This window comes from Sus scrofa, chromosome 13 (genome assembly GCF_054392235.1).
Source record: "Sus scrofa isolate SSC_HxYL_T2T_F1_AM1 chromosome 13, Sscrofa_HxYL_maternal_Yorkshire_Landrace_v2.0, whole genome shotgun sequence".
NCBI lineage: Eukaryota > Metazoa > Chordata > Mammalia > Artiodactyla > Suidae > Sus > Sus scrofa.
In genome coordinates, this window is record NC_139395.1 from 75,498,216 (window position 1) to 75,513,098 (window position 14,883).

The following is a 14,883-nucleotide window of genomic DNA, read 5'->3' on the forward strand; positions in this document are numbered from 1 at the left end:
AAAGAGATATTTTATCTCATGACCTAACTCCTTAAAAAGCTAAATCCCATATTCTGCATATATAGGACACTTAACAAATATTGATGTAAATCTGAATGAGAGAAAGAGGCTAAGAGGCACAAAATGTTTTTCTTTGATGAGGGGAGTAGAAGATTGTTTTGTTTTTTTGTTTTGAATTTTGTCTATAGGAAGCAAATTATTGGTCCTAAAATATACTTCCCACTCTTATGTAACTTACAACAAAGCTCCAAATGAAATGCAGTATTGTACTTCCTACATTGATTAAATGGCTAAAAGCAGGAATTAAGCCATTTAAAACTTTTACATAAGTAGGACTAGAAGACAGCACAGTAGAGAGAAAATAATGCTGAACTGGGAATTATGAGAACCTCAGTTTTATCTTATTCTGTGCAAACATAGGAAAGTCACTTCATTATTTGCACCTCAATTTCCTCTGTATAATGGGAAAATTGGACTGTATAACCTCTGAGGTCTTTTTCTGGCATATGGTATATATGAGGGCAGGGAAAGGAATGATCAGAGAGAAAAGTATAGGCAGGGTACTGGAGACATTGACTAGACACAGGGACTCAACAAATGGCTAATCCACAGAGGCGATGATTTCTCTGGGGCATAAATTCCTTTTCCCATCTTTACCTCCACCTTGACACTTTTCAGATTCAGCTCCTTTTCTGAAATTTCTCACTCCCTCTCTTTTCTTACCAGAATAGTTGAGATTCCTATGTGATGGATAAAACAAGAGGATTTAAATATATCAATAATCAGAATTTAAAACATCAATTTCTTTGGGGGTTTTTTGCTCTCTAAAAAATAAAAATCCCTCTTATGACAGATCAGCTTTACCTATCACCTTCCTGCACTTGGGGAGACATAATAAACATATTTTTCTTTAAAATGGCATGAAAACAAACCATTTCTACTCTTAAAATTATATAAGCATGCATATGCCTATTCAATTTGATATTAGAAGGAGGAATTGTCCTATATCTTGGGGAGTGAAAGAAGATAATGAGTTTAGCTTGGTATAAATAATGTTTGAGACACAGTTCTGTTCTCCTTCCTATAAATACAGACTATAAATCTTATTAATCAAACTTCATTTTCTCTCTTTGTGAATGTAAGATTTTAATTGTTCTAATCCCTTCCCTGTTGATTTCTTGCTACAATTTCACACAGCAGCAGGTCACCTCTTTCTTTTTTCAGAAATACATTAGCACAGTGCCATAGTCCTAAATAATATATTTTTTAATTGAGTGGAGGGGAAAAAAAGAGGAACTCAACTCTGAAGTTCAGGGACCTAAAAATAGTCTTCCCAAGAGGACACACATTTACTTTTTGGAAGCCAATGTTAATTAGCTTTGGCCTTCACAACAGAGGGAAAAAAACTCTATATTCCATTTTTAGGAATCCCTATCTACAAAGAGTCAATGTATTGACTAGAGAATACTATTTATCTTTAACTAATATTAAAAAATTCAGAAGGAAATTTTTTTACTGCTTGGCCACTGGAAGTCCATATTTAATACACATATATAACTATAAAGGACTATACAATATGGTACATGTGAAAAATGCTTTGACTGAGATTCCAGCTGATAACTGTGTGATTCTGAGTAAACTACTTCATTCCTTTGGGCCTCATTTTTCTCATCGGTAAACAGTTGTAAAATAGTTGAGGATTCTCTTAGTGAAAGCATTTTATAATCTTATAAAATGAATTTTTAAATTAATCTTAAAAATATATATACTTTTCATGTGTCCCATTAAAAATCTGGAGGTATGTAAAGCTGTGCTGTACAACAGAGTAGCCACTAGCCAAATGGGGCAATCTTAATTTAAAGTGATTATGTATAAAATAATATAAATTCAGTTCTTTAGTTGCACTAGCTACACTTCATATGCTCAGAAAACCATATGTAGCTAATGAATACTGTACCAGACAAAACATATATAGAATATTTCCATCACCACAGAAAGTTCTATTTATTAGTGCTGATATGAAGGGACAGAAAAAAAGTACTGTGATGTATTATCCTTATACAGCCCTAAAATAAAAGTTTCTTTCATTCTTTCAACTGATTATTCCAGTAGATTTCAATCTTACATATCTTTGAATTTAGTTTTTAACCAATTATAAATATGCCTGCTTTTTGCCATTAACCAACTAGCTTTCTTATTATTCATAAGAATGTCATGAGAGATATTATGAAATGCCTTGCTGAAATCCAAGTGCCCAATGTCTGTTGTAATGGACATCCGTAACTCCACCAAAGGAAATAAATAGAGGTTAGAGGGCTCTTCTGTCATGGCCACTTATTATTAAACTCATGCCAGTCCCTCATGCCGTATTTTCTAAACACGAACAAACCATTAGTAAAATTACATCTTCTATAATCTCACCTGCAATCAGTGCCCTGCTGATATCAATCTCCTTTTAAAAAAAGCAGAACTATAGATGCTTCTCCTCCATTTCTAAGGTCTCTCTTCTGTCCAGCACTCCTCACAGATTATTGACAATAGTCTAGTCATTTCTTCGTACCCACAGATGTAATTTTTATCTCCTAGATAATTTTAAACTCAGTTAAAATAAAGTGTTCCCTGTGGATTTCAGATTTCTTCTCCATGAATGTTCTACTTACTCAAGTTTGAAAATAATATTCCGACAGTTTTTCTCTTTCCTCTGTTAGTTTAGCATTTTCTATTTTGCCTGCAAGTTTCACACCATTAGAGCACCCTTCCTTACTTTTCTTTCTCCCAAACTATAAATAGAATCATATTCATCTTATCCTTCAAATTTTTAACAGATTTCAATAAATCTTATTCTCTAGCCTATCTGCCAGACTCATTTCATTCACCCTTAGTTAGTAAGCTTGTATTTGTTAAGAACTTTGTTTGCTGGAAGCATAACCTCACTTGAGCTAACTCTAGCAACAGAAGTTTAAGAATAAAGGGACTCAGGAGTTCCCATTGTGGTGCAGCAGAAATGAATCCGACTAGGAACCATGAGGTTGAGGGTTCCTTCCCCAGCCTTGCTTAGTGAGCTGTGGTGTAGGCAGGTTGCAGACGCAGCTTGGATCTGGCGTTGCTGTGGCTATGGTGTAGGCCAACAGCAACAGCTCCTAATAAACCCCTAGCCTGGGAACCTCCATGTGGTGCGGCCCTGAAAACACAAAAGACAAAAAAAAAAGACTCAACTATAATTTTAAAAGATCAACTATGCTTAAATAACAAAATAATTTTTTTAAAAAAGAATAGAGCTATGATGCCCAAACACAGGTATAAATACAACCACTTCTCAGGAAGGACTAAAACTGGCAAGTAGAAGGGTGTCACATTTCAAAAAGGGCAAAATTAACAGTGGTTCATAAAACTCATAAGGAAAGTAGGAAACAATCATAAGTTAAATTGAAAAGATATGTTTGAATTCATAATCATAAAAATAAATATTTTTCAGCACTGTTACTATCAACAGTAACTCAGCGAAAGTAGCAATTCTCTCCCACCTTCAATGTGTACCCAGACTTTGATCTCTAATATTCTTCCCAAAATTAGAGAGTTGGTGAATAACTCTTATCAACGCTTAATGGAGGGTAATTGATTCCATATCTCAGGAAGAACAAACTTAAAAGGTGTTCAGACATCCACTGTTTCCAAAAGTAAGACTTGCTTCCAAGAACTTCGGAGGATGAGTAGGACAATTTAGAGATCTCTTACTAACCAAGATATGTCTATGTCAGCACATAGTAATAATTAATTGAAACAAGTAATGTATAACTTAATGTATAAAAGGCCATGAATATGTAAAAGACCAGAACCTATAATGATGGTCAAAGGAGAAAAACTAATGTAAAGAATACAAAACGTAGTGATACAAATCTAGAGTGAATACATATTATTGAACTTTTATAGACTTAAAAGTAGGAAAGAAATAATACATAAGCATATGACTGTTTAAAAAATACGTAGATTTCTCTCTGTATCAGCAGTAAGTGAACTAACACATGTGAGCCAACACCACAAAATATAGCATCTATGCAGGAACAGAAAAAAACAAATCCACAGGCTTCACTGTTACAGCTAGGAAGAGTGAAAGCCCTAACTTGCTCTGGCAAAAGTGTATCTTCCAAGATGGTCAATTAACCAAATGTCCTAAAGAGTCAAAAATAAAAGATGCATAATCACATCTTCACTTTCCAGAAACAAAACCTCTAATTGTAAAGAATTAATTATAAGAATTGTAATCAGTAACATATATTTTATATCCAACAATACATCATGCCAAAATGCCACACCATTTGTAATTAAATAAAGCACAAATCATTTATTTTAAAAACGTAGGAATTCTCAAAAAATCAAAATCAGTCAAAAAATGAAAATAAAAGGGTTCTACTAATAACAAGTGGCATTTTTTTGATGAAAGTTTTGCAAACCATACTTCCACTTCTAGGCTGGGTATAGGTCATATCAGGGCAACACTCCTAACAACAAAGAATAAAAAACTAGATAAATTATAGGAAACTATATGAAACTATAGAGACAATAAGGATAAGAGGGGTTAAAATTTCACCTAGAAGAGAACTAGTTAAAGGTAAATTAAGGATTGTGACAGGTATTTTTCCCCCCGGGAGCATTTGCTAATTCAGAGCACTGAGTCTCTAAGTTTAGTCTAAACAGAGACGTTACTGGGATAAAAGAAATTAACATCATTTTTAGCAGTTACACTGGGCTAGAGTGAAATATTGGAGAATTAAGGAGCCCCAAATGCATCTCAATAATATTTGTTGAATTATGAGATTTATGGGGAAAGCTAAAAAGTAAAGCCAAAAATCTTCTAAAAGGCAGAGTGAAATCCTGCAATGCTTAAAAAATGAAAAACCTCAAGCAGCAGGGAGATTGCAAACAAAACAGGCAAGAGATGAAAACCCTAGAGGGAGTGGTAAATTGACCATGAGCTCCACAGCCACTTTTCATATAGGGGCCATTATCAATTCTGGGCTCACCTAGAAGCTGAAAACCTAGGTTTGGCCCTTGACTAACAGCCACTGTTGGAAAAAGAGAAACCTCAGAGGATTTGGTATTTCTGTAGAGCTAGAGTGATTTAATTGGACATTTGGGGGTCCAGAAACTCATAGTCACTCCCTTAAGATATTTGCAAAATTTTGAAGCTACATGGGGCAGGAAGCTAAAGAGTTAAGCTGAAAATTGAATTTCCCACAGTCCCTCAGGGCTAATAAAACAAAGCTTTCTCAGGTACTCAGCTGAATGCCATGATAAAAATCTGGGTGAGCAAGCAGTATATGGAATCTTACCAAAACTGTTACCCAGGCCAGTCTCAGAGAAAACACTGAATGGATTGAATTCATCAGCCCTCTGCCTTGTGACCTAATAAAGAAAAGAGGAATCATCTCTAGTGGAATATTACACTACACAGAGCCTTTTTGGTTCTATCATGCATAATATTCACAACATCGTTGGCGGTGTAATAAAAAAATATATATTTTATTTTTGCACGAATGACCCATTCTAGTACCAAGCTCTTAAAATACTTGGAACTTCTGAAGTGATAGGAGCAAGTTTTGAGCCACTTTTGAGCATGAATTTATGCATTCATTTATGCTAATGAAACAACTCAAGATATAGCCCCTAGATAGCTTCAGGCTGGGGGCTAATCACCAGAGGAACCAATCATGTGATTAGAATGTTGGAAATTTTAGCCCCATACCCTGACCTCCAAGGAAGGGACTGAAGTAGGAAGTTGAGTTCAGTCAACAATGGCCAATGATTTAATTAATCATGCCTACATAACAAAATCTCAATTAAAAAAAAAAGAACTTGGAACAAGGAGGTTTAGGATAGCTTCTGGAATGGAAAACACATTGGTATGCTAGAGTATGGTATACTCAAAGAAGGCAGGGAAGTACTGTATCCTCTATACCTTGACTTATATACCTTCTCATCAGACTATTCATTTGTATCCATTATAATAAACTGTAATCTTAAGTACAACACTCTCCTGAATTCTATAAATAAATGTAACAGTTGTCAAACGTGAGGTGAGTCATAAGAACCCCTAAAGTTGCAGTCATGTGGAAAGAACTGTAGTTAGCCAGGTGACCTCCTTTGCTGCTAGTGTCTAAAATGGAGGCAACTTTATAGGAGTGAAAACTTAATCTGTGGAGTCTGCACTAACTCCAAGTTAGCACCAAATTTGAATTTAACTGTAGGATACCCAGTTGGTATTAGAGAACCAGAGAATTGGTATTTGATCACTGAACCATCAAAAATTGCTAGACATAGAAAAGGCAAGATCATATGACCAATAAGCAAAGAAAATAGACAATCTGACCTGTACCCATGAGGATGTGGGTTTGATTCCTGACCTCGCTCAATGGGGGGGGAGGGTAGCTATCCAGCATTGCCATGGGCTGTGGTGTAGGTCAAAGACACAGCTTGGATCCTGCATTGTTGTGGCTGTAGCATAGGCTGGAAGCTACAGCTCTGATTCAACCCTAGCCTGGGAATTTCCATATGCGACACATGTGGCCCTAAAAAAAAATTAAATAAATAAATAAGCAAATAAATAAATGCATAAATAAAAATATAGATGATGAAGGAAGACACATGGGGCATTCCCGTTGTGACTCAGAGGGTTAAGGACCCAACATTGTCTCTGTAAGGATGCAGATTTAATCCCTGGCCTTGCTCAGGGGGTTAAGGATCTGGTGTCGCTGTGGTTGTGGTGTAGGCCACAACTGCAGCTTCAATTTGACCCCTGGCCTAGGAACTTCCATATGTTGCAGGTGCAGCTGTAAAAAGAAAAAAGATAAAAAAGGGCACATGGGTGATTGACATATTGGAATTAGAAGATAAGGACTTTAAAATAACTATACTTATTACTTGTGGGGGACAACTCAGGGTGCTTGTTGCATTGTTTCTTGATCTGGTGCTGGTTTTCTATGCACCTCAGGAAACAAGGTAGAGAGAAGATAGCTGCCCAAAACCCCCATGTCCTTATTATAGTTCTGAATACACAGAAAGACTCATTCTCTCATAATTCAATGTCTAGGGGAATGGATTCTAAAAATGGTTAGGTCAGATTTCCTCTCTACTTGCAACTTGCTATTCCCAGGAGGTACAATCTTATTGTATGAAGGTAGCTGGCTGGAAGCTATGTCTATGGGTATGAGAAAAGACTAAGGACATCATTGTAAGGTGGGAAGACACCCCCAAATATATCTACTTTATCTCAATAAACCTAAGAGATAAGTCTTATCAATAAGAGAGCACTCTTTGAGTTCATGTCTGTTCTTTAGATCATAATTTCTTTTCTTATTCACACTATTATAATCAGAAACTTTTTTTAGAATTATCAACTCTCTTGAGACATCTTTTAGCTCAAAATGTTTTAACCGAGGATTTTTTACATATGACTTCCTAAAATCTGGAATTCATATCTGACTCTGACCAAACTTCTCTATTGAAAACTCTAAGAAGGATCAATATATTTCCCCCAAGGGCCTTGCTGTATGCTAAAGAGAGCAACTTAGTTTCAATAAGAATACAAAAGACAGCAAGTGTCTCAATAATTTGAATATTCAAAGGATAGATAGTGGAGATATGTCTCAAATGTTTTTGTCTAACAAATTTAATCTTTAAATTAATTGTCTAATAAATTCTAGAAAAAGAAAACAATGGTTAAGTATAAGTAAAGACCATAAATGATTGATCCTGACTTTACTGATGTTACCTTTTTTTATATCCATGGACATAATAACAAGCATAAACTATTATGTAGTTACACTAATAAGCTTTCATATTCAAATTTATTTCCTCTGCAAATGTCTTTAATTAAATTTCCTAATGGTAACTGAGGTAAAAGATAACTTTTTTTCTCACTGTTTATGCATTAATAGCACATGTAATGGGGCAAAACCAAAGTAGTACAGCTTGAAATGTATTTTATAATGGGGTATTTTCCACAGCTATGGTACTAATGCTTTTGTTGTTATTACTGAGTATAGTTTGTGATTAATACTTTCACAACCTCAGAAACTTCTCTGATTAAAACAGATGTGAAGTTCATTGATTATATCTTTTGCAAATTAAACTTGAGTTAGAACATCCAGGCTTCTAAATAATGGTTAGAAAATGTTCATTTTACATTTTCTAATGTAAATATATATAATGGAATACTACTCAGCCATAAAAAAGAACAAAATAATGACATTTGCAGTAACATTAATGCAACTAGAAATTCTCATACTAAGTGAAGTAAGGCAGAAAGAGAAATACAAATAGCATATGGTATCACTTATATGTGGAATCTAAAATATGGCAAAAATGATCCTGTCTACAAAAAAGACACAGACTCACAGATATGGAGAACAGACCTGTGGTTACCAAGGAAGAGAGGAGGGGAGTGGGATAGACTGGGAGTTTGGGGTTGTTAGGTGAAAACTATTACATTTAGAATAGACAGGCAATGAGATCCAACTGTACAGCACCGGGAACTATATACAGTCTCTTGGGATAGACCATGATGGAAGATAATATAACAAAGGGAATGGTTGTATATGTGTGACTGGGTCACTGTGCTGTACAACAAAAACTGGTACAACATTGTAAAGCAACTACACTTTAATTTTTTAAATAGAATAAAAGAAAAGAAAATGTTCGTTTTACACAGTAATCATGTCACCTAACTACATAAATGAATGTAATTGGTACTTGAGAATTTTTACTTTCAAAGCAAGCTATTTACTCAATATAATGTATATTTTCCATTTTCAAAAAAGTATGCAGTGATTTTTTTATAACAGAAATTAATGTTTTTATTTAATCTTTTTGGAAGGCATTTATTACCATTATAACCACATTGACACTCACTCATTTAATTAGCATGTGGGAGACCTCATTTTCCACACTTGAAGATTGCATGTTAAAGTAAATAAAAAGTTTGACATTACAGTAGTATGCTAGAGCTGCCTTGGATTGGCTAAAGGGTGCCAAATGTTCCTTTATAAAGAAATTTGTAACCTGGTTATTAAACATAACCATTATTAAAAGTTAAAGTATATAAATACTCAACAGGAGTTCCCGTCATGGCTCAGTGGTTAACAAATCCGACCAGGAACCATGAGGTTGCAGGTTTGATCTCTGACCTCACTCAGTGGGTTGAGGATCTGGCGTTGCCATGAGCTGTGGTATAGGTTGCAGATGTGGCTCAGATCTGGCGTTGTTGTGGCTGTGGTGTAGGCCAGTGGCTGCAGCTCTGATTCAACACCTAGCCTGGGAACCTCCATATGTCACAAGTGTGGCCCTAAAAAGACCAAAAAAAAAGTATATAAATACTCAACAAAATAGGAATAGAAGGAAACGTTCACAAACTGATAGGACATCTACGAAAGTTCTCTATCATCAATACCACACTTGATGACATACTGAAGCTTTCACCTTAAGATCAAGAAAAAGACAAGGATGTTTGCTCTCATCACTTCTATTCAATATTATATAGGAGGTTCTAGTCAGGGCAACTTGGCAATAAAAAGAAATAAAAAGATACAAATTGGTAAGAGAAGTAAATCTATCTCCATCTGCAGATGACACAATGTTGTATGTAAAAAAATCTTAATGAACACAAACACACTCAATGAGAACTACAAAGTTATGCAAGGTTACAAGATACAAATTATATACAAAAGTCAACTGTATTTTTATATAATAAGCTGTGAACAATCCTTAAGTAAAATAAGGAAAATTTTCCATTTATAATAGGTCAAAAGGAATAAAATACTTAAGAATAAATTTAACAAAAGTGTAAGACTTGTGCAATGAAAATTACTTGACATGGTAGAAAGAAATTAAGACCTAAGTGAGTGGAAAGAGATTCTGTGTTCATGGTTTGGAAGACATATTTTTAAGATAATAATACTACTGAAAATGATCTACAGTTTCAACATAATCCCTATCAAAATCTGTATAGTAAAAAATTAACTTTACCCAGAAATATCTGCCCTTTGCCTTCAGCTACTGGAAGGTGATCTCTAGGTCCTTGGACTGCCTTGCTAATAGGAGTGTCTTTGGTTGCCTGAGCTAAAAACACTGAATAGTCTAACACTGAGACTTAAGATGGGAACTTTGCACTATGCCATATCACTTCTAACCTCTGGAGGAAATGGATACTTAAAAGTATAAGCTAAATCTCCAGTAAGAGATGGGGAGTAAAATGCCGGCATCTAGGTAGCACATGACCAAGACCCACTAAAAAATTCTAGACACAAAAAGTTCAAGTGAGATTTCCAAGTTGAAAATTTTGAGGGTTTTGAGTATTGTCACACATCATAGCTGGAGAAGGTAATGCCATCCAGGATCCCACAAGAAAAAGACAACCAGAAGCTTCATGTTTGGATGCCCCCCCCCATCTTATTTGTTCCTTCCTTTGGCTTGTTCTGATGTTTACCTTTTGTTATAATATAAATGTAATCATAAGTATAGCATTTTCCTAAATTCTGTTAGTTGCTCTAGTGAAGTATCAAAACAGGATGGTTGTAGGATCCCTAAATTTTGTAGCCAGTTGGTCTTATACTCTTGAAGACATTTATTTGTATGCTGGATTTATTATATCATGGTGTGGTAATGAATATTTCTTGCCAACTCCATGTGCAATGATTCAGATCAATATCTTGAAATTGACCATAGTCAATTCTCAACTGACCAGGAGAGTATTTATACCACAGAAAGCAGAAAAAGCTATGAATCAGGGCTTAATCTATTATTTTGTTGATACTGTAAGTATTAATAATACAGAACAAACAAAAAAGTTTTTTGTATCCATGGTCACCACATTGTAAATAGCAAAAAAAAAAAAAGGTTGAGAAAATATTCTGCCAGTATATGAAAATTATTATAATTATTATACAATATAGCAATTTCCAAGATGGGATTAAGATGGTGTAACAGAAGGACTGGAGTTCACCTCCTCTCATAAAAACAGTAAAATTACAAGCAAATGCTGAACTATCTTCAACCAAATGAATGGGAAAGTTTCAAAAAAGATATCCTACTCCAGAAGACAAAGAAGAGGCTATATAAAGATGAGGTGGCCATTTTGGGAAAATCTGGCCCCACCCATTAGTGCTGAGAAGCCCCAGGCCAAATAAAAATCCAGGTGGGATCACAGCCCCACCCATCACTGAACAGGTTGCCTAAAAACCCCCCAGGCACACAGCTGCCTCTAATCTCACACAGAGATAAAGCCCCACCCAACAGAAAAATAAGAATCCACCACACCCACCAGTGGGCAGGCATCAGTCCCTCCCATCAGGAAGCCTACAGCAAGCCCCCACACCAACTTCAGCCACAAGGGGGGCAGATACCAAAATTAAGAGAGGCTACAACTCTACTGTCTGCAAAAAAGAGACCACAACAAAACCCATAAAAATGAAAAGGCAGAGAACTATAACTCAGATAAGGGAGGAAGAAAAAAAAAACAGAAAAACAGTAAAGTGATCTGAAGATTATCAGCCTCCAGGAAAAAAACTTTAGACTGGTGATGCAAGACCTTGGAAATAAACTGGAGGCAAAGATTGATAATTTACAGCAAAGACTGAGCAAAGAATTATAAATTTAAAACTTAAGCAAGCAGAGATGCAAAATAAAATAACTGAAATAAAAATTAATTAGAAGCAACCAAGAGCAGAAGACAGGAAGCAGAAGAATGAATAAGAGAGGTGGAGGACAGATTACTGGAAATCACTATTGCAAAACAGAAAAGAGAAAAAAGATTGAAAAAATCTGAAGACAATATAAGAGAACTCTGGGAAAATGGTAAATGCACTATAGGGGTACCACAAGGAGAAGGGAAAGAGAAAGGGATAGAAAATATTGGAAGAGATAATAGCTGAAAACTTCCCTAACATGGGAAAGGAACTACTCACTCAAGTCCAGGAAGCACCATGAGTACTATATAAAACAAACCCAAGGAGGAACACCCTGAGACACATGTTAATCAAACTGACCAAAACTAAAGACAAAGAGAAAATATTGAAAGCAACTAGGGAAAAGAAACAAATAACATACAAGAGAACCTTGATAAGGTTATTAGATTGGTCAGCACAAACTCTGCAGGCCAGAAGGGAGTGGCATGATATACTTAACGTGATGAAAGGAAAAAACCTCCAACCAAGATTACTTTACCCAGCAAGGCTTTCATTCAGATTTGAAGGAGAAATCAAAAGCTTTACAGACAAGCAAAAGCTAAGAGAATTCAGCAACACTAAACCAGCTTGACAACAAATACTAAAGGAACTTCTATAGATAGAAAAGAAAAGGCCACAACCAGAAATAAAAATACCACAACTGAAAGGCTGACCAGTAAAGGCATATATACAGTAAAGGTAGGAAATCACCTATGCACAAATATGCTACTAAAATCAGAAATTGTGAGAGAAGGAGGGTACAAATGCAGGACACTGGAGATGTACTTTCAATTAAGATACCAACAACTTAAAACAATCATTTATATATATAGACTCCTATATCAAAACCTCAGGGCAACTGCAAACCAAAAATCTACAATTGATGCACAAAAAAATAAGAAAAATCAACTCAAATACAACACTAAAGATAGTCATCAAGCCACAAGACTGATGATGTTCACTCCACAAGATGAGACAAGAAGAGAAGAAGGGAAGAAAAATAAGCAAAAAAAAAAAAAATACATCCAAAAAAAGTTAATAAAATGGCAATAACAACAACATATCAATAATTATCATAAATATAAATGGACTAAATGCCCCAACCAAAAGATATAGACTGGCTGAATGGATACAAAAAACAAGATCCATGTATATCTTGTCATCAATAGACCCACCTCACTTCTAGGGACACATGCAAATTGAAAGTTAGAGAATAGAAGAAAATATTCCATAAAAAGGGAATCAAAAGAAAGCTGGAGTAGTAATATTCATAACAGACAAAATAAACCTTAATATAAAGAATATTAGAAGAGACAAAGAAGGACATGACATAATGATCAAAGGATCAATTCAAGAAGAAGATATAACAAATGTGCACCCAACATAGGATCACCTCTATATATATGGCATCTGGTAACAACCTCAAAAGGAGAAGTGCAAATTATCACAGTAATAGTGGGGTACTTTAACACACCACTTACAGCAATGGACAGATCATCCAGACAGAAAATCAAAAAGGAAAGACAGGCCCTAAATGAAGTGTTAGACTAGATGGAATTAATAGATGTTTATAGGACATTCCATTCAAAAGCAGAAGAATACACATTCTTCTCAAATGCAAACAGAACACTCTCTAGGATCAATCACATTCTGGGACACAAATCAAGCCTTGGTAATTTTAATAAAACTGAAATAATATAATGCATCTTTTCTGACCACAATGCTATACAGCTGGCAATCAAAAACAAGAAAAAAAACTGCAAAAAAACACAAATATGTGGAGACTAAACAACATGGTACTAAACAACCAATGGATCACTGAAGAAATCAAAGAGTAAATTTAAAAATACCAAGAAGCAAATGATAACAAAGATACAACACATCAAAACCTATGAGATGCAGCAAAAGCAGTTCTGAGAGGACAGCATATGTTAGCATATCTTAGGGAATAAGAAAAAGGTCAAACAATCTAACTTAACATTTAAAGCAACTAGAGGGGGAAGAACAGACAAGACCTAAAGCAAGTAGAAGGAAAGAAATCATAAAGATAAAAGGAGAAATCAATGAAATATAAACAAGGAAACCATTAGAAAAAAGCAATGAAACTAAAAGCTGGTTCATTAAAAAGATCAACAAAATTTATAGCCAGACTTATCAAGAAAAAAAGAGAGAGGACTCAAATCAATAAAATATTAAAAATGGACAAATTCATAGAAAAGTACAATCTTCCAAGACTAAAGCAAGATGAAATAGAAAAGATGAATGCACCAATCACAGGAACTGAAATTGAAACTGTGATTTAAAAACTTCCAACAAACAGAAGTCCAGGACCAGATGGCTTCTCAGGCAAAGTCTATCAAACATTGAGAGAAGAGCTAACACCTATCCTTCTGAAACTATTCCAAAAAATTTCAGAGGAAGGGATACTCCAAAACTCATTCTATGAGGCCACCATCACCCTGATATCAAAACCAGACAAAGATACCACAAAAAAAGAAAACTACAGGCCTATTTCACTGGTGAACATCGATGCAAAAATCCTCAACAAAATACTAGCAAACAGCATCCAACAATACATTAAAAGGATTGTACATCATGATCAAGTGGGATTTATCCCAGGGATGCAAGGGTAATTCAATATCCACAAATCCATCACTGTGATACACCACATTAACAAACTGAAGAATAAAAACCATGTGATCCTCTCAATAGATGCACAAAAAGCCTTTGACAAAATCCAACACCCATTTCTGATAAAAACCCTTCAGAAAGTGGGCATAGAGGGAACCTACCTCAACATAACAAAGGCCATATATGACAAACCCATAGCTAACTTTATTCTCAATAGTGAAAAGTGGAAGGAATTCATGCTGAGATCAGGAACAAGACAAGGATGTCTGCTCTCGCCACTACTGTTCAACATAGTTTCGGAAGTCCTAGGCATGGCAATCAGAGAAGTAAAAGAGATAAAAGGAATCCAAATTGGAAAGGAAAAATTAAAACTGCCACTATTTGCGGATGACACACTACACCTAGAGAATCCTAAAGACGCTACCAGAAAACTGTTAGAGCTCATCCATGAATTTGCCAAAGTTACATGATGCAAAATTAACACACAGAAATTGACTGCATTTCTATATACTAACAACAAAAGATCAGAAAGGGA

At 35.2% G+C, this 14,883-nt stretch overlaps 1 long non-coding RNA gene across 16 annotated transcripts in view; it reads right to left on the reverse strand.

Annotated features, from left to right (window-relative positions):
• The window catches only part of LOC106505658 (uncharacterized), a 1,202,834-nt gene that overhangs the window by 964,871 nt on the left and 223,080 nt on the right, over positions 1–14,883 (reverse strand). For 4 of the 16 annotated variants that reach the window (XR_014823628.1, XR_014823619.1, XR_014823625.1 and 1 more), the window contains one exon: positions 5,331–5,403. The exons of the other annotated variants lie outside the window; for them this stretch is intronic. This is a non-coding gene — a long non-coding RNA (uncharacterized LOC106505658). The remainder of the gene's footprint in view (positions 1–5,330; positions 5,404–14,883) is intronic. 16 annotated transcript variants of the gene reach the window in all.